This window comes from Diabrotica undecimpunctata, chromosome 3, assembly GCF_040954645.1.
Source record: "Diabrotica undecimpunctata isolate CICGRU chromosome 3, icDiaUnde3, whole genome shotgun sequence".
In the NCBI taxonomy this organism is placed as follows: Eukaryota; Metazoa; Arthropoda; class Insecta; order Coleoptera; family Chrysomelidae; genus Diabrotica; species Diabrotica undecimpunctata.
The window spans coordinates 170,058,358-170,078,823 of record NC_092805.1 but is presented as its reverse complement, the minus strand read 5'-3'; the positions used below and the strand labels follow the sequence as shown (position 1 = coordinate 170,078,823).

Here is a 20,466-nt window from a genome sequence, read left to right as displayed (position 1 = left end):
TGTACCTATACTAAAAACTCTAGAGAGATTAATCAAAAATCGGTTTGAATACTGGCTTGAATCCGAAGGTATCCTTCCTAAATCTCAATATGGCTTCCGGAAATCCAGGTCTACACAAGATGCTCTCACTTCACTAGTTTCCTAGTTCAGGTCTATTTCAAAAATCAAGAATCAACAGCTGCAGCATTTATAGATGTAACCTCTGCATTTGATAACATAAATTTAAGTATATATTCTACATAATAAATTGTTATATCTTGGAATGTCAGTTAAAATTTCAAATTGCATTATATCCTTGTACAAGAATAGACGGACTTACTTAAAAATAAATGAGAAACTTTTAGCGCCAAGGCTAACGAATATAGGTATACCACAGGGTAGTATTTTAGTCCACTTCTCTTTTCATTGAACAATATAGATATAGAACAGATACAGTCTGTCCCAAACCCTTCTTTCAGTGCGTCACTAATTTTGACGTCATATAGGATTTTAAGAATGTCGAGAATTATTGCATGAAATTTTAGTTAAAGCTGACAGTTGAAGGATCGTAATCGGCTAAATGTGAAAAGGTTATTTTTTGAAAATGTGGAGTAAAAATTTTAAGAATTTAAATTTTTTTTTAATTTACATATTAGAGGTGCCGTCCTGTATAAAAAATTTTATTGTGCATTATATTGGAGCGGCAGTTTGTCATAATTCCTATTCTATACATTCCAAGGAAAGTGCTTAATTAGCTAAGATTTATTTATGTATTTATTAATATTTATTACAAACACTATGGCTAAAATGTATAGAATTTAAACTACTAATATGAATATTTTTTAGAATAATTTAAAACTTACTTCACGAACGGCAGAAACTGGTAATAAAGTTGTCCCAGCCTCTTTTTCTAATTGAAAATAATTTAATAATTTTAATATTAGTCTTTGTTCATTCTCGGTATATCTCGGCATATTTAAAATATTTTTATGACAATAAATACAAAATTAAATTTCTACTGTAAAATGTCTGAAAATACTATCCTGGAATGACAATTATCATTTTATCAGTTGACATTGTCAAAGTACTGTCACTATCGAGACCATCTGCGTCAAATTATATTTATGCGTATCATTGATTGGATATCTATATAGCGTATTCTAAACTCCAACCAATTATATATCCGTAAGTAGAATTCGCTTTAATATGCAAATACCCGTGAACGATATATAATTTTCTAAGTTCTATGTATAATAATCACAGACTCACGTTTTTTTCTGTCACTTCTAGCTTAATGCGTTAGAGAGAATTCGATAAACTGTGACGAACTGAAAGAAGGGTTTGGGATGAACTATAGTACCTCCACCTCAATATATTACAGTTTGCAGATGATGTTGTGTTGTAGACCTCCCATGCTACCCTAGACATTTGTAGGCGTCAACTCGAATTTAAACTAGGTTAGAAAATAATCAATCTATGATCGCTTCCTGTCAAAAATTTATTTAGTACGATTACATCCTGAACTATATTTTTTCAGTTAAACATTATGAAATCAATCTTAACCTTGAAATGAAGTGTCCCTGCATAAAAATCACTGTAAAATCAAGTAAAAGAAAAAGCTATACAAATATACGAAACATTTAAAATTAACAGATTTATGACTTCATACGTAGATGGATATTGTCGACGAGAGACATCATAGTTAAAACAAGTTGACAGGAAATATAATTGGAAAACGTTGAACTGTTTTTTGATCTCCCAACACTTAGCGACAAACTTTTTTACATAATCTAATAAGTAATAACTAGAAAAAAACCGTAATTTACTACTTGCTGAAATCTAGAACAACTTGAGGCAATTTAAAAATAAACTACATACATCACGAATATCACCCACATTTCAAATATACTTTAATTAATATTTCTTTTCAAGATGTAGCTAAATTACATGAGAGATTATTCAAAATTTTAAAAATCAGCTTAAGGAAATCTACGTTTAATGAAACTCTATAAAAACTATGTCAACAGAATTACTAAATTCATACAGCCGCCTCAAAAATTGACTCAAATGTTGCTGTGGCTGTTTAAGACCTACCAGCACAATATATAGAAGAGATAGTGAGATACGTCTTGATAAAGACACCAGAGTATTTACAGCGTGATTAATAATAGCAATATTAAAAGCAATTCAATATATATATCGAACATCAACACATTGATAGATTTGTCATTCTTTCACACAGCAAAAGCGCTCTAAGCATTCTGTTGGATAAAAGTTTATTGTAATAGTAGATATGATAGGTTACTTCTGGAGCGGAAGTGACGTCACACGTCGATCGTCAAGCGTACGTATCCTCATGGGTCAAGGCCACGCCCCCCTCGTGACGTAGGAACGTGCCTAGGGTCTCGAGGCCACGCCCCTCGACCAATGGTGACGTAGGAACGTACCTCGTGTCTCTAGACCACGCCCCTCGGCCAATGGTGGCGTAGGAACGTCCCCCCATGTCTTGCTGACCAATGGTGGACGTCCTCGTGACGTCGGAACGTGTCGTCGACCAATGGCAGCATAGCAGCGTCAGTGGTGGGAATAGCAACACCCCCAGCGACCAATGACAGCTCAGAATTTGAATAAACATCATAGAAATGGCGGTATAGCGATGAGGGACCAATGGTGACATAGGAACGCCCTCCTCGTGACGTCGGAACGTGTCGTCGACCAATGACAGCATAGCAGCGTCAGTGGTGGGAATATCAGGCCAATGGTGGCATAGTAACGCCCTCCTCGTGACGTCGGAACGTGTCGTCGACCAATGACAGCATAGCAGCTTCAGTGGTGGGAATAGCAGGCCAATGGTGGCATAGTAACGCCCTCCTCGTGACGTCGGAACGTGTCGTCGACCAATGACAGCATAGCAGCGTCAGTGGTGGGAATAGCAGGCCAATGGTGGCATAGGAACGTCCCCCAATGTCTTGCTGACCAATGGAGGACGTCCTCGTGACGTCGGAACGTGTCGTCAACCAATGACAGCATAGCAGCGTCAGTGGTGGGAATAGCAGGCCAATGGTGGCATAGGAACGTCCCCCAATGTCTTGCTGACCAATGGTGGACGTCCTCGTGACGTCGGAACGTGTCGTTGACCAATGGCAGCATAGCAGCGTCAGTGGTGGGAATAGCAACACCCCCAGCGACCAATGACAGCTTAGAATTTGAATAAACAACATAGAAATGGCGGTATAGCGATGAGGGACCAATGGTGACATAGTAACACCCTCCTCGTGACGTTAGAACGTTTTCCTCGACCAATGATGCCACAGAAACGTGTCCTCGACCAATGGCGGACATCCTCGTGACGTTGGAGGCCAATGGTGTGCATCAACGGCCAATGAGAAAGACGTGCATCGACTAATGGTGGAGTCGTACCACAATATTAACGAAAAGACGCCCCCAGTCCCCCCCATTCCCCGAAAAGACGCTCCCAGTCCCCCCATTCCTCCCGAAAAGACGCCCCCCCAATAATAACAAAGCTACACGTCCAACGTAACCAATGAGAACGATGTTCAATCGCTGGTCGGTGACTGCATTCTATGAATTGACAAAGAGAAGAAGACGAATGACAGACAAAGAGAGCAATTTTTCCTCGTATTTTTTTTGTAATTAAAACCTACAACCATTAGCGTAAAACTTCTAAATTTTTTCAATTTATATTTTACGAGTTACCTCGTATATATTTTATCGATTACCATAATAAAAAAAATTCGTTTATTTTTCAATTTATACTTTACATGATCAGTTGAAATCTTTATAAAATATATCTTGCTACTGAGAATAATGACATCATCGGATACGCCGGCTATTAAAAATGTCTCACGCGATCACGATATATAGCCGGAAACACGTGCAAATTCCAATTCGATTATTTAATGTAAGATAAAATATATTTTCTCATGGAGGCAGGAAGTTAATAATTAAGCCCGGCATGTGATGCATAAATGAATAGTCTTACGAAATATTGCGCAACATAGTTTTAGCGTGGGAGAGGCAGGTGTGGAGAGGTAAGAAGATATAATTAAACGTGTTCATGTTCACAGCGTTATTTCGTAAAACGTAGTCATTACAACATGAACAGTGTGGAAGTAAGAGCCAAAAGTGAAATGATGCTGCTTAATACTTTGTATAATTTTGAGCATTTAAAAGTATTAGTTGGATTAAGTTCAGCTCGATCATTTGGACCAGGTGTTAAATTAAGCAGCGAGAATAATGAGATATCGTTCGGTATATGTGATTGGATCCAATTCATCGATGAACTTAATCGTAAATATAATCAGTTTTTCCTGATGCCTCTGCAATGCTATTGTGAAGATGAACCTCCAGAATGTTGTGAATTGTTAGCAATTGAAACTCAAGCGACAGATCAACTTAAATGGCTCAATGTTAAGAAACTTGGTGTTACTTTGCAGATATTTGAAAAAGATGTTAAAAATCTTATTGAAGGAAATGAAAAGTTAATTTTACCACGCATTCGTTTTCTCGAAGGACTGAGATTTTTAGATTACTATTGCAATGCGTTAAAAATTGCTACTTCATTCAAAAACGATTTACAACCAATAGACATTTTATATTCATTTTGTGAGGCTTCTTGTGATACTAGTATTGTAAGTTTAGCATTAAGGGAATATTTGTATTATTATAAGGAAGATACAATTAGTGAATTAAATAACAGTATTTTTGAATAAAGGATTAAAACATTTATTTCTATTTATTATACCAGGGTAGTGGGGGTGATTAAGAATATTATTTATATTGGCTTTTGGAGCGAAAGACATTTATTTCATCGATGACTTCCATACGGTGTAGATTAGAAGAGTTGTACGAAAAAATACAAAAGTTAAAAGCCGATATACAGTGGTACGAAGATAGAACTGCAATTGAAAAACGATTTGCAGAGTTTAATTTGTCAGAAAGAAAGTTACCAAAAACAACACAATACCCGTTAAAAAGAATTCAACCGACAAGATGCCTCCACTAACAACCTCATTCATCATCCTTACAGCTATTGTTAACAATGTCCTTTATACAAACGTTCCAAACAACGTTAAGAACCAGGCGATATGTTTTAATGATGAAAAAACTGATTGTAATCGACCGAACTGGACTCTAATGGATCATGAAGTGGTGAATTATGGACAGCTTCCAGTATTTTTCAAAGCGATACCAAAATCAGGAGGAGCATTCTATAAGATCAAGCTAATATCCCCAAATAACACCGAAAGTGATTCAAAATGGTACAAAACTAATAATGATGACATCGATCAATATGGTTTATCGATTATACTCTTAAGTATTATATTCGTAATAAATGCCTTTATAGCGATTAATATCATTAAAAAATTTCTTGTAAATCGTAAATGCGAATCATCTTGCATTAAAATAAATATGTAAAACTGTTAAAATAAAACTAAAATAAAACTTTTAATCTTTTATTAAAAAAAAAATCCAATTTATATAGGTAATATTTTGTTACACAGCCATTGACGGAGGTGATCCACATTTATCGAGGAGCAGGAAAATAGTCCAGTAGCGTGGCAGTTGTATTCATGTGGAGCAAAGCCTCCAGTGGAGTATGGAGAATCATCAAACTTGCAAACATCAATAATTATGGGACAGACGTCAAGCATATAACATTTGTATCTTAAAAATTCTGCTTGTTGTTCTCCGCGAACGTAGATGTAGTCAGCTGCATACAACAACTTAGATTCCAGTATTTTATTTATTTTTGAATATTTAACATCTCCATTAGAATACCGAAGACCATGCACGTTTTTCTCCAAGTACACAGCAGTCTTCTTATCTTGATTACTTAATGTAGCAAACGGTTGTGGAGGTTTAAATATATAATGGCAATGTTTAAAGCCAATTTCAATGCTGAGTTCTTTGGGAACAAACCACCCATCTACGGTGAATCCTTGAATGTCAACTAATGCGATCCTCATGATGGCTGATAGTATACTGAATTGGATATGATTGAATAAGTCAAGTTAAATGATATTTTTGATAACTTCAGTTAGAGGAAAGTATTCGAGTAGACTGTCGTGGACAATTAAACAGTACGCTCGAGTGCCTGCAGGAAAACCTTCATCTGCTTCGATTTCCAACTTAATATCAACGGTTCCCGATCTAAATGACGTATCATCCTGTTTGGAGCAGTCGAAAGTAAACAAAGCATATTTTTTAAAAGCATTATAATCCAAGATTGGATGTTTTGTTGACGAATGAGTATAACTGGGAAAGAATTGGGTATAGTTGTAGTGAGCTATAGCATAATCATTTTTCGCAAAATCCAATTGCATTCTCTCGTTAGGCCAATATTCACCATTAATAACCACTCGTACGCTGGACACCTTAATGTTATCGAATAACGTTGGATTGGCGTGAATGTCATCTCGTTTAGAAGTTTGAAAAGCTACAATGACATAGCGTGGACGTTCAACAGCTGAAGTTGTCTTTACACTCCATATCTCACGTCGGGATCCAGCCGTAAGTGAAGGTAGTTCATTAAGTTCCCATTTACGGAAAGGTATGGTTATCGGCGTATTATTCTTAATCGGAGTCATTAGGTCAATTTTCACATCGTCATTCGGAAAGACATGTTTGACCTTCAGTTCCATGCTGGTAACAGTTAAAGACACTGTTGTTGTTGTTGTGGCATTAGGTTCTTCCACTAAAATACTGTCTCTATCATTACGTGCTCGAACAAATCGAAACACTTGACGACCATAGGTTAATTTATTGTAATCGTTGAAAATGTTGAAAATATGTTTTATCGGAATCAGTAAACTAAAGCTGTCTCCCGATAAATGTGGATTATTGGGATAGTTCCATCCTGCAGTACTGAGATACTTGGAATCGTCAGGAGTGTAACACAACAAACTGCGAATAGTGCTAACTACACCAGGATCTCGAACTATTTCCATGTCGTGTGAACTTTGGATGTATGTACATGTATCAAACAAGAAGGCTCCAGCATTCGGTGCAAGAGAAACAGTTCCAGTACCCACTTTCTTTATACTTCCTTTAATTTCCAAAAGTGTTTCGTGTATGGCAAAAAATGCATCTGATTGATTGATGATAAACTCGACAACGTCGCTATTATTAAATGACTTGATGTAAGGTGTATATGTACGAAATTCTTCTTTTCTAATAGTATCGTCGAACTGAGGTTTCTGGTACAGATCTAAAATAGGTGGTTGAGGTTCCTGAACCTGTCGTCGAATGTATTGACGTTTTGACATCTTTTAGCTGTAATCCAATGGAAACGAGAAAGGCTTTATTGACAGCAGACACGTCACGTCGCTTGTAAGATTTGCGTGAGACTAATGGATATTGATGCGTAGAGCTTTGTTTTATAATTAAACCCATCTATATCGTTTCCTTAAAATCCAAATGAAGTGTACTTTTCTCTCCTCTAAAGTTGACTGGTCTTAAATCTTGATCGAGTACGCTAACGGTAATGTTGGCAATTTCACGTATGCTATTGCTTACTGGTATGTATATAGGATTATGAGGACGTTCGTCAATAGAGAAACCAGGATCAACACTTATCGGAAAATGTAGAACGGTGTGCGCAGGTCTGTCCTCGTAAAAGGCTCCTTCGGTAATGTTGCATTCAAAAAGTAGGCTCGATACTTTTATAATGTTTACAGGTTGGTCCGAAGAATGCATTTTTCCTGGCACCAATATTCTGTTTGATGAGAAACCCAATATTTTGCCGAGACTGTCATCTTTCTCGAAAGTAACAGCATGATCTTGACTAAAGATTTCACACTTGAGCGTATTGTTGTTGGGTCTTAAGATGAACTCATTATCTCGAATCGAATTATATTTATCGATTAATGCGTTATAAATATACGTTTCGATATCGGTAATTTCATAAGATCCAGACGGAATATCGATGCTACACAACTTTTTTCGATCATTTTTCTCGTAGTAGTAAAACTTTTCGCCATCGATGTTTGGAATCGAATTAAATGTATGAAATCCCAACACTGCTACATAATACTGTCGGTTAGGGTCAAGCACAAGAGGTACTTGAGGAGTAAACGAAAACTCGTTGGAAGTACTTGTCAAGGTCAACAATCGAGACATGACTGATACATTTGAATAGGTGTATGAAATTAAATAGCAAAATATGTTAAAAATTCCTTTATTTATTCTTATACTGTTACAAGTTTTTCTCATAATATGACACATTACAAAATACACATCTACTTTCCATATACATGCCGCAAACATCACTCCATTCATGTCTATCATAGTCTTTCTTGCAGGGTAAATAATCTTCTAGTGCGCGACGAATATCTTGAGGTAGTTCATACCAAACAACGCACGTTATATTTTTCATAAAAATGCAAATGGCACTTCTCAATATATCGTTAGACGGTTCCATTGTAGAGAAACTTTAAACAAAGATGTCCACAGTTAATTTGGTTATAACTTTGATATTGGTCGTTATTGTAGAAAATTCTTCCACCGTTCAAGTAGGATACTAGTTCTCGCGGTGGTTTCAAGCAACCATATGAATCAAAGTACTCTATATCGTTGTTTATCTTTCTGTAAGCTACCCAATGTGTACCGGGGTTTGTGGAAATGTCGAGATTAATAATAGCACATTCATGTTTACGAGGGCTACGTGGTAAATTATCTCGCATGAACACGCCGCGGAAATTTGAAATTTTAAGTAGTTTAACAAATCTATTTAAATCCACATTGGTTAAAGGCCTATTAGGTAGCTTCAGCGGAAGTTTTTTGCCTTTTTTAAATATAATCCAAAGCCACCTTTAGCGTTTTTTCGTAGGTATAATCCTTTGCCTAGATGTTCCATTGCATTGTTGTGACGTTTATCTTCTTCTAGTTTCTTTTGAGCATTCTTTGAATCGATAACAGTTTTCGCTATCGCGCTTGCGCCCCCAGCGAGGCTTCCGAGAGCTGATAGGCCTGCAAAGATTGGGATTAAAGGTAAAATCCCACCAGATTTTGGTTCAAATGGAATAATTCTTGGAACACGTACATTTTTCTTCCCACCTACATTCTTAACGGCTGTTCTAGCTGCTGCAAGTGCAAGTAGAGCGGATTTACGCAGATTTGGTGACGGAGGAGCACGTTTCAATGTTTTGATAATTGGCTGTAACACATGTCGCTTAAATGAACCAACACCTTTACCACGTTTCATACCCATACCCAGTTTTCGTTTAGCTTTCATTGCTGTAGTAGTTAACCAGGCAGCGGTTTTTTCACCCAAAGATGCGTCTTTTGCTTTAACTCGTTCCCACGCTTTATTTTCCAACACCCAATCTGCTTTATGTCGATCTTTCAATGAATTACTTTGGGAATATGCGAGATCGTGATCTCTCGCAGCTCGATCTAACGGATTTATCCCCGGATCTCCACGAGCTAGACGTTTCTGTAATTTAGTTCCAGGTCCTAGATATTGGTAACCAGGAGCATGCAATTCAAACGGTAGACTATTGATCAGAGAATTCAACACTCCTTCACCTTGAACGATCAACATTGAAATGAATCGCTTTTTGAAAAATGTCTTTATATAACCATGTGTACAAAATACATCTCAATCACAAGATGAAGGTCATTCAACAAGACAAGACACTAGCAGTGGAAAACTTGGATTTTGTCGACAACGTGACAAGAACCAGCAAACATGGTGCATTGCTACCACATTCATTTCGTGCTATCATATGTGGTCCAAGCGGATGTGGAAAAACTAATGTTATGTTGGCATTACTTTTTGACCTGAATGGCGCTAAATTCAAAAATGTTTACGTTTATTCAAAGTCGTTGTTTCAGCCCAAGTATCAATTTTTGAAGGAAGTGTTGGAGTCTGTGAAAGAAGTAGGTTATTTTCCATTTAAAGATAATGATGATGTTATAAGCCCAAGTAAAGCTAAACCAAACTCAATATTCATATTTGATGACGTATCAACGGATCCACAACAAACAATACGTGAATATTACTGTATGGGTAGACATAAAGACATTGATTGTGCATACCTATGTCAATCATACAGTCGAGCAGGCAAACAACTTTTACGTGATAATGCGAATCTTATTGTATTGTTTAAGCAAGATGAGCTCAATTTGAAACACGTCTTTGATGACCACGTATCACCTGATATGACATTTGAGCAATTTAAACAATTTTGTTCCGAATGTTGGAAGGACAAATACGGTACATTCGTCATTGTTAAGGATTTCGATATTTCTAACGGACGATATCGTAAAGGTTTCGACAAGTTTATAAAACTGTAGGTATGATCGAAAAACACGCATTGTATAACAATATGTCAGACAAAGAGGTAGCTGCGCGCACGCGTAAAGTTGCCGAACTAGCTCGTGTCATTCGCAAAAAGTATTTGGCATTAAAGTTAGGTAAAACAGAACAAGATGAGTCGCTAAATAAACTCTTTAAGCCCATAGCTAAACCTCTAACAGATATTGCGCAATCGTCAAAAACGTTGCATCATGCTATTAATAACAAGCTTAGACACGTTAAAAAAGAAGAGGTGAAAACGGAGGAAGAGATAAAAAAAGAAGCCAGAGATGACGATGTATTTTCCGATGCAGTATCAATCGATCAAGTTAACGAACATGATATATTTGATCCTAATAATGTTTCGAAAGAGGCTATTGATGAATATATCGAGCAATATCCTCCAATGAGCCATAAGTATATAAAAGAATTTTGGATGAAAGATAATAAAATTGATAAAAACTACGGACCTATTTACAATGATGAAATTGGCTGGATGTTGGGTAAACGACGAATAAACTTTAACAAAAACAAAGGTAGTATACAAGTCATCAGTGATGGTAGTGGGGAAGGAGGATGGGTGCCGGGAACGCCAGGTCTATACCAACTAATTTTCTATGATAACCCTGAAGATTATAATGATACAGATTTAAAGCACTATAAAAGTTTATTAAATAGTACAGAAGTTCATCTGGATTCCAAAGGTCGTCTTAAAGGTGCAACTGGGAAAAAATATCATCATATCATCAAACCGCTATTTAAACCTACCGATGAAACAACAAAGAAATCGCCACCGAAAACTCGATCTACTGCATTAAAGAGACAACCTTTCGAAGGTCTTGTTCGTTTAGCAAAAACGACTCGTTCATCATCGATGACAACGTCTCCTCGAACATCGTTATCTTCACCATCTAGCTCCAAAGGGTCAGGGCTCGTCGATAATTCTCATTTGATCTACAACGATAATCCTATTGAATATGTATATTGGGATGATCCAAACGAACTATGCGACAGACTCAAATTGCTGGTTGCTTCCCAAGAAGCAGGAAACACATCTCACAATAATGAAATTGTTGCCATTATCAACGAATTACGTGAAGCAGATATTATATATTAATGTTTGGATTATTGGAACATCATTTCCAACATGAGTGTTGACAAGTTTGGTCGTCATCATTACCGTTCTAATGAACAAGTTGTTAAAAAGCTACGTGAAGGCTTAAAGCAATCCATTTTGGATTTACAAAACCAGATACATGAAGTACATAAAGACATTACACGAGATCCTCCTGTAGCAGGTAATCATCTTTCCAATAAGAAATATGTAGATGACAGCATTGTTCGTGCGAAAACTTTTCTAAGAAAAGAGATTAATTTGATAGAAAAAAATAGAATTCAAAAAGATACTCAACTCGAACAAAAAATCTCAAACTCCATTAGTAAAATAGAAGTTAATTTAAGTAAAAAAGTTAACGAGTTGTCTGATGAGAATAAAATGACTGCTTCGAAAATATCTGATTTATCAAAACAAATGCATGAATTTAAAAATGATCTTGATATATTTAAACAAGAAATGACGAATAATATTACAGATGCCGCCAACCAAAATGCACAAATTATGATGAAAACGTTGGAAATAGAAAAAAAGATTAAAACGGCGGATCTTAAATCACATGATTTAGATGAGCGTCTTAATGTAATGGAAGATTACCTCTTACATTATAAAGCTAACGGAACAACGAATTAGCGTTAGTTCAAAGAATCGAATCGTTGGAAGCTAGACATGGCATTTACCGAGGAGAAGATACAACTAGTTAACGAGCTACACAAGCCTGCACGAAAAAATTATCCTCGTCGACGAACAATCATTAAAGGACTAGACGATTTGTGGCAAATGGACCTTGCTGAGATGAGGCCTTATGCCAGTCAAAATAAATCTTACAAGCTCATTCTTGTTGTAATTGATTGTTTTTCAAAGTTTGTGTGGACTCGACCATTAAAGACGAAAACAGGTGAGGAAATTACTCGAACATTTTCGGATATTCTCGCTCATACTCGACGATGTCCGAAAAATTTACAAACAGACCAAGGCACAGAATTTTTTAATTTCAAGTTTCAAAATCTCATGAAACAGCATAGTATTAATCACTATAATACCTTTAGTGTTAAAAAAGCAGCCATATGTGAACGAGTTATTCGAACATTGAAGGAAAAACTTTACAAGTATTTCAGTCTTAATGGAACTTACAAATGGATTGATATCTTGCCTCAAATTACAAAAGAGTACAACAACACGAAACACAGCAAAATTCGACTTAGACCTATTGATGTTAATAAATCTAACGAAAATGAAATTTTACGAAAATATTATACTCACTTGAAAATTGCCGGTCCAAGAAAATTGAAAGTTGGTGACGTGGTTCGCATTAGTAAAAATAAACACATTTTCGATAAGGGATATAAACCGAATTGGACAACAGAACTGTTTAAAATTACTGAAATTAAAATAACGAATCCCACAACATACTTGATTGAAGATATGACTGGAGCGCCTATCAAAGGAGCATTCTACGAAGAAGAATTACAGAAAACAAAAAATAAAGACATATATTTAGTAGAGAAAGTACTGCGCAGACGTGGAAATAAGATGTATGTTCAATGGTTGGGATTCGATAGTAGCCATAATAGTTGGATTAACGTTAAAGATATCATTTAGGATCTACTTTTACATACACCGCGTAGATATACACTAAATGAGTGGGGGGTGACAAAAAGTATAAATTTCATAAATGCTGCAAGCTCATGCCCAGTTGTTCCTGCCAGTTCATCAATATGAGTTCTCAAGATAGTGGTTATAGTTCATCAGACGATATGGTGGTAGCTGCTGCTTCACCATCAGATGATATCGATTATGAAGCTGAATTAGATGGAGTTTTGGCGACATTCGAAGAAGCAGCCAAAAATGAACCATATTATTTACTAGAAGCATCCTTTCCGCTTGACAAGTGTATAATCAAAGTTGGCCTTTCTCCAGCTCGTCATTTCTCATCAGCCATTATTTTGTGTCAGCACAACAAGAATGCAAGAATTAGTTTAAACACGTTCGAGTGGGATGATATAATCGGAATTTTTAAGCAGAAGATTTGCGATTTCTTTAACAGCACCTCTCAAGATGATTACAATCCTATCGAGTTTCAGTGTGGAGACTATTGTAAAATTAAACAAATAGTGTATGATTCAACCAAGTTCCTTGTTATTGAAAAGCATGGTCTGGAATACTATCTAGATGAAAGGGATGTCAACCAAATCCTAGAAGTAAACAGCAGTCTGGTGTGTCATCGTGTATCGTTATTGGATAATTTACACTTTCATGCTTATTATAGAAATGTTATCGATTTGATACAATCAAACTTTTGCAGCAGAAGCAGTTTATATGGACCACTTGAAGCTTTAACTGCGTTTTGCGAAATTTCCACAGACACTTTGTTAAGTAATGCTTTAAGAGAATATTTATATTATTATAAAATTAAAGTTGTAAATGATTTTATGTAATAATCAAAATAAATGCTATTTATGCAAACATGTCTTTTTTATTTTCACGTTGAATGTCTCACAACGCTGGAAAAGATAAGCTGAGACTTAAAATTACAGGAAAACAATGTATATTTTTTAGAGTTTTTATTTTCTACTTATAATAATTACAAATGTTGATTTTCACTAAATTACAATTATCATTCTACATATTCATTTAACAAATAGCCAATCCATTTTCGTGTGGAGATTGATAAAGCTATAAAAAAATTGGTTATGTTTTCATTTATTAATTTTTGTTTTTACTCAATCATTGTGGTTTCATAATGACCCCAAGGTAAAGTGTCATGAGAATTTTGTTGCAAGTAACGTTTATCGTCATACGGACTTAATGCAATTTTTTCTTGTGTTATTGTAAAAAGATCATGGGCGTAGGAACGAAACGTTGATTGGGAAACACTTTTAGTTGTAAATTCGTTTAAACACTTAACATAATCATCGAAAGTAATGTCATTTTTTACCGTTGAATATTTTACACCCTTAGATTTTTTTGTGACGCCTAAATTATTTGCAAGTCTTTCAATATTTGCATCATCCATATTATTCTTGTATTTATCCCACAATGCATTTCGATCCTCATCCGTCGTACTAATCTTAAACGAATACATTTTAGATCTAAGTCCGACAAAATGAGTCATAATGCGACCGTTTGCCTCATCTTTCATCATTCCGAGAACTTTTTTGTTGACTTGAGGTATTCCATAAATATTATTCTCAGAATAGTCTGATGTATCGAATTTGGATAAATTTGCTTTAATAACATCTCTGTAAACGTCATCACATTTTAATTCATAGATAAAACTATCAGTGTCCCCATACATTAGCTTACAATTTTCAACTCCCATATATGGCAGCATAAAGTTATAATGAAAATCGTACATACACACTTTGGATATATCTAAAATTGACATGCCGATGTACAATGGTTTGTTGAAAATGAGCTCTGTTTTGTTAAGTTCGATTGCCATTAAATTTTCATTAAACACAGTTCTATTATGAAATCTTGGACTAGCAATCAAATTTTTCGCTCCATATCTTCCATCCCATTTTGATACAAGTTTTACAATGCGATGTTTCCTAATGTTTTCCATCGTTTTACCAAATATGGCGTTGTTGGCTAACTTGTACAAGTCTTTTTCAAATGCTGTAGTTGCTGCAGTTCGCAATTTTGTATTAAGATCGATATATGGCTTAAGCCAAGCGCTCTGTTTGAATTTCAACACTTTATGGATTTTTGTTAGTTTGAGTCCTGCATTCAGAGCTTGTTTTAGATTGCGATAATGCAAAGTGTACTCTTTTTTATGGTACAAGGTGGTCATAAGTTTTGGAAGCTTACTTCTTGGTGGCACACGATGTTCGCAACAAAACGGTAAATCTCGATGTAAGTCATGCAAGTGTTCTGGGTATTCCAAATCCACTTGTAGTATGTATCCTGTATCTCCATCGTCAGGAATAGACAAGACATCAATATTGGTATCGACCCACTCGAAACCCCCATATGGTAAGAATTGAGACATTGCCCAACCATACAAATTGTTGACATCTAAATATAGCACATATTTACTAGGCTTTGATGGATCATAATTATGCATGTATTTGTTATTTGCCTCAGAATACCGATTACTTACTTGACTTATACCACCTCGGATAGCTTTCTCAATAAACATGATTTTATCGATATCATTCAGCAGTTCAAGTTTACATCCAGTATATTTAAGCATTGCATCCCAAGAAAATCCAGGCATGGTATAGTACCATGCAGGATCAAGACTGTATGTACTTCGACATTTTTGTCGAAAATTTTCAAAAATGCAAGTCAGTAACATAATATCAGTTTTCATGTACAACATACTATATTCCAAAATATTTTTAATACCGAATGACTGCCAAACATTCTGAGCATGATGATACATATTTTTGGAGATGTGTTCACCCGATAATGAGCTGTAAAATTTATCAATTGATGGTAGTTGCGTTTCATTCAATTTATTGAAAGACTCAATATATTCGTACGGGAATATGCCTTTTCGTTTCAATAATTCCATTTGTTCGGGAGTGGTATTTGGAAATTCGCTAGCTAAATATCTTAAATCCTCAGGTTGCAATGTGGCAGCCAACTTGTCCAATGATGAATTTAAAAATCTCAGTGAATCAACGAACCTCAACTTAATACTGACCTCAGAATCGTATATTGTAAATGAAATATACTTTTCCTTATTTATTGGTAGTAAGCTGATACTACCATTTTTCGCAAGATCTCTAATCATCATATGCGAATCGTAACCGCTAAGATTATGAAAAAAAATTGGGACAACGAAAAGTTTTTTGAAATTTAAGTTACACACTTGGTGTGCGAATCCTCGAAAATCTCCGGTAAAATGGTCATGATCACGAACAATTACATCCTTATCTGAAAACGTTTTTTCGCAAATGTGACAATTAGATGCATTAAAACTGGGTGTGACATTCATAGGTACAATATCTTTAATTTTTCCTTGCACAAATGCCGCCAACAACGTCATTTCCTTGGCAAACCACTCCATGCAATCTTCACCTGCGTAACTTCGGTAAAACGATAGAGATTCATCGTAAGAGCATTTTACGTAATAACCTGCACTAAAGGCTTTATGCTGCTGATACTTAATTGTTTTGCATTTTAATGGACTATTTTTAACTTTGTTCAACATTGACTCAAAATCGGCATAGACTACAAAAGGAGTTGTTTGTTTATAAATATGATTTTTAAATTCAACATTCTGATATGATGGAAAAGAAACTTTACATTTATTAATTTTCTCACAGTATTTTGCATGATCATTTAATCTGTCAAAACTACTAAAATAATTCAAACACCTATCACATAAAAATTTTTTATTACGTTTCTTACTTAACTGCCTGGACATAAGTCGAGACATATCTTTAATCATGCAATAATGATACTTAATTTCTACAGATTCATCGTGAGCCATAGGTGCTTCGTAGTCATTCAATTTTGGAAAATATTTATCTTGTACAATCAATAAATTTACATGTTTAGTTAATTTGGTTTTGCATAGCCTTACCGGCGTTGTTACGTAAAATGTTCTCTCTTTAGCAACATTCATTTCTAACCCGTACACGTTTACAGAAATATTATTTAACTTTTCAAATTTTGAAATACCCTTTATAGTCATAGGTGTCTCTAGCCCATCGATATTTAAGACAGTCGCATAATGTGGATATGAAGATGTACGATCTGAACTGCATTTAGCTGGATAAATCGCTGAAACTATGCTCCAAAAAAAGCATGCTTCATCATCGTTTTTGATATTAATACATGCGTGCTTCTTTTGGATTTGTTCTGGTAGTCTAATGAACGACGTAGCTCCATTTCCCACTTCATATTTATTTATATTGACTTCTAAAGAAACAATTTTTTTCAAAGCCCACCCTGATCCCGTTTCTTCAAATTCCGATAGCTTAGACATTAATTTATCGACTATGTTTGTGTGAAACCATAAAACCAAGTCCGTTCCTGCGTCTATGGCTTCGTTTTTGGTATTAAAATATTTAAATTGGTTAATATCACCTCCTTGATTTGATTTTCTAATAAATTCTCCACATAATGTCATATTACATTTTATCATATTTAATTTTTTTAAAATGTTTTTAATTCGAATTCTAAATAACTTAAAACAATCCCCGAAAAATTGCATTAAATCTTTGTGTCCTAGATTAATAATTATACCTGTTCTGATTCTACTCTTGAATGCGGAATTTACATCTTCCCATTTAACCCGACGATGTTTAGTAATTCCACCACCCACGCGAAGACCGAAATTTTGAATTTCCGATTTAATTGTCTTTAAATGCCCCGCGTTTGTCTGTAGTTGCCGTAATTTAGCTAAATCCAAGTCCCCACACCGAATCGCTTTAGTAAACAAAGTCAAATGCCTTTTAATGTGATTTAACCAAATATTCGCTTCTCGCGGTGTATAATTTCGAAACAAAACATCACGCGCTTGAATTAAATGTTGTACAATGTCACTACTAAGATCACCAATGTTACTCATGATTAAGTAAAAAGCAATAAATCAATAAATGAAAAACTCACCAATATTTTTTTTTTATCCTCTAATTTTCTATTATTTCAAACGAGGCGGCTGGCTGCACCTTTCCAGTGGCAACGTTTCCTCGGAACACCAAGCTGTACTTTCCCTCGCTGAAATGTTCCAAATGCGGCCTGTAGAGTTCAACCACCCTTTGCGGCAAGAACGTCACCTCCTTTTCTAATTCAATAAGGATGGATTTCCCAAATTTCGTATCGACTTCTCTTGCCGCAATTATCTTCTGGGGTACTCCTACGGGTAGGCTGTTTAGCTTTCTAATTGGCTTGATTGTCTTCTCTGTAAGCAGAGAGGATGCATTAATCTTTTTTAGGTCCATCTGCAACAATATATATTTTCTTAATTTAACAGTAACATATCTTTGACTAGCAATTTCTTAATTTAACAGTGAAATATCTTTGAGTAGCAATATTATTTTACAAAAATTCTATCTATTATAATATGTATATTTTTTAATTTAACAATGAAATAGTTTTAACTAACAAAACTTTCATAGAAACAAAAAATTACAAATACCGCACTATTTACAAACATTTTTTTTTTTTAGAACGGAGAATATAACCAAGTAATTTGAATAAAATGTTTAAATCAGAAAAATTATTAAGAATTGGAAATTAGTAAAGATAATGATGAATTCTAAATGATATAAAAAAGGTTAAGTATTATAAAACTTACTTTTGTATATATAATTGCCGGCACTTCACAAACACAGAACTTCTCCGAACGGTACTTTGTATAATTGCTGACGCTGCACAAAACACACAACTTGTCTGAAGGATGATCAGAATTGAACTGACGATATGTAGTGCATCTGCTCTTTATCTAACTGCCTCTCCCACGCTAAAACTATGTTGCGCAATATTTCGTAAGACTATTCATTTATGCATCACATGCCGGGCTTAATTATTAACTTCCTGCCTCCATGAGAAAATATATTTTATCTTACATTAAATAATCGAATTGGAATTTGCACGTGTTTCCGGCTATATATCGTGATCGCGTGAGACATTTTTAATAGCCGGCGTATCCGATGATGTCATTATTCTCAGTAGCAAGATATATTTTATAAAGATTTCAACTGATCATGTAAAGTATAAATTGAAAAATAAACGAATTTTTTTTATTATGGTAATCGATAAAATATATACGAGGTAACTCGTAAAATATAAATTGAAAAAATTTAGAAGTTTTACGCTAATGGTTGTAGGTTTTAATTACAAAAAAAATACGAGGAAAAATTGCTCTCTTTGTCTGTCATTCGTCTTCTTCTCTTTGTCAATTCATAGAATGCAGTCACCGACCAGCGATTGAACATCGTTCTCATTGGTTACGTTGGACGTGTAGCTTTGTTATTATTGGGGGGGCGTCTTTTCGGGAGGAATGGGGGGACTGGGAGCGTCTTTTCGGGGAATGGGGGGGACTGGGGGCGTCTTTTCGTTAATATTGTGGTACGACTCCACCATTAGTCGATGCACGTCTTTCTCATTGGCCGTTGATGCACACCATTGGCCTCCAACGTCACGAGGATGTCCGCCATTGGTCGAGGACACGTTTCTGTGGCATCATTGGTCGAGGAAAACGTTCTAACGTCACGAGGAGGGTGTTACTATGTCACCATTGGTCCCTCATCGCTATACCGCCATTTCTATGTTGTTTATTCAAATTCTAAGCTGTCATTGGTCGCTGGGGGTGTTGCTATTCCCACCACTGACGCTGCTATGCTGCCATTGGTCAACGACACGTTCCGACGTCACGAGGACGTCCACCATTGGTCAGCAAGACATTGGGGGACGTTCCTATGCCACCATTGGCCTGCTATTCCCACCACTGTCGCTGCTATGCTGTCATTGGTTGACGACACGTTCCGACGTCACGAGGACGTCCTCCATTGGTCAGCAAGACATTGGGGGACGTTCCTATGCCACCATTGGCCTGCTATTCCCACCACTGACGCTGCTATGCTGTCATTGGTCGACGACACGTTCCGACGTCACGAGGAGGGCGTTACTATGCCACCATTGGCCTGCTATTCCCACCACTGAAGCTGCTATGCTGTCATTGGTCGACGACACGTTCCGACGTCACGAGGAGGGCGTTACTATGCCACCATTGGCCTGATATTCCCACCACTGACGCTGCTATGCTGTCATTGGTCGACGACACGTTCCGACGTCACGAGGAGGGCGTTCCTATGTCACCATTGGTCCCTCATCGCTATACCGCCATTTCTATGATGTTTATTCAAATTCTGAGCTGTCATTGGTCGCTGGGGGTGTTGCTATTCCCACCACTGACGCTGCTATGCTGCCATTGGTCGACGACACGTTCCGACGTCACGAGGACGTCCACCATTGGTCAGCAAGACATGGGGGGACGTTCCTACGCCACCATTGGCCGAGGGGCGTGGTCTAGAGACACGAGGTACGTTCCTACGTCACCATTGGTCGAGGGGCGTGGCCTCGAGACCCT

General features: G+C 36.2%; 1 protein-coding gene across 1 annotated transcript in view; it reads right to left on the bottom strand.

Annotated features, from left to right (window-relative positions):
- The window catches only part of LOC140436295 (cytochrome P450 6k1-like), a 40,931-nt gene that overhangs the window by 11,933 nt on the left and 8,532 nt on the right, over positions 1-20,466 (bottom strand). The window lies entirely within an intron of this gene.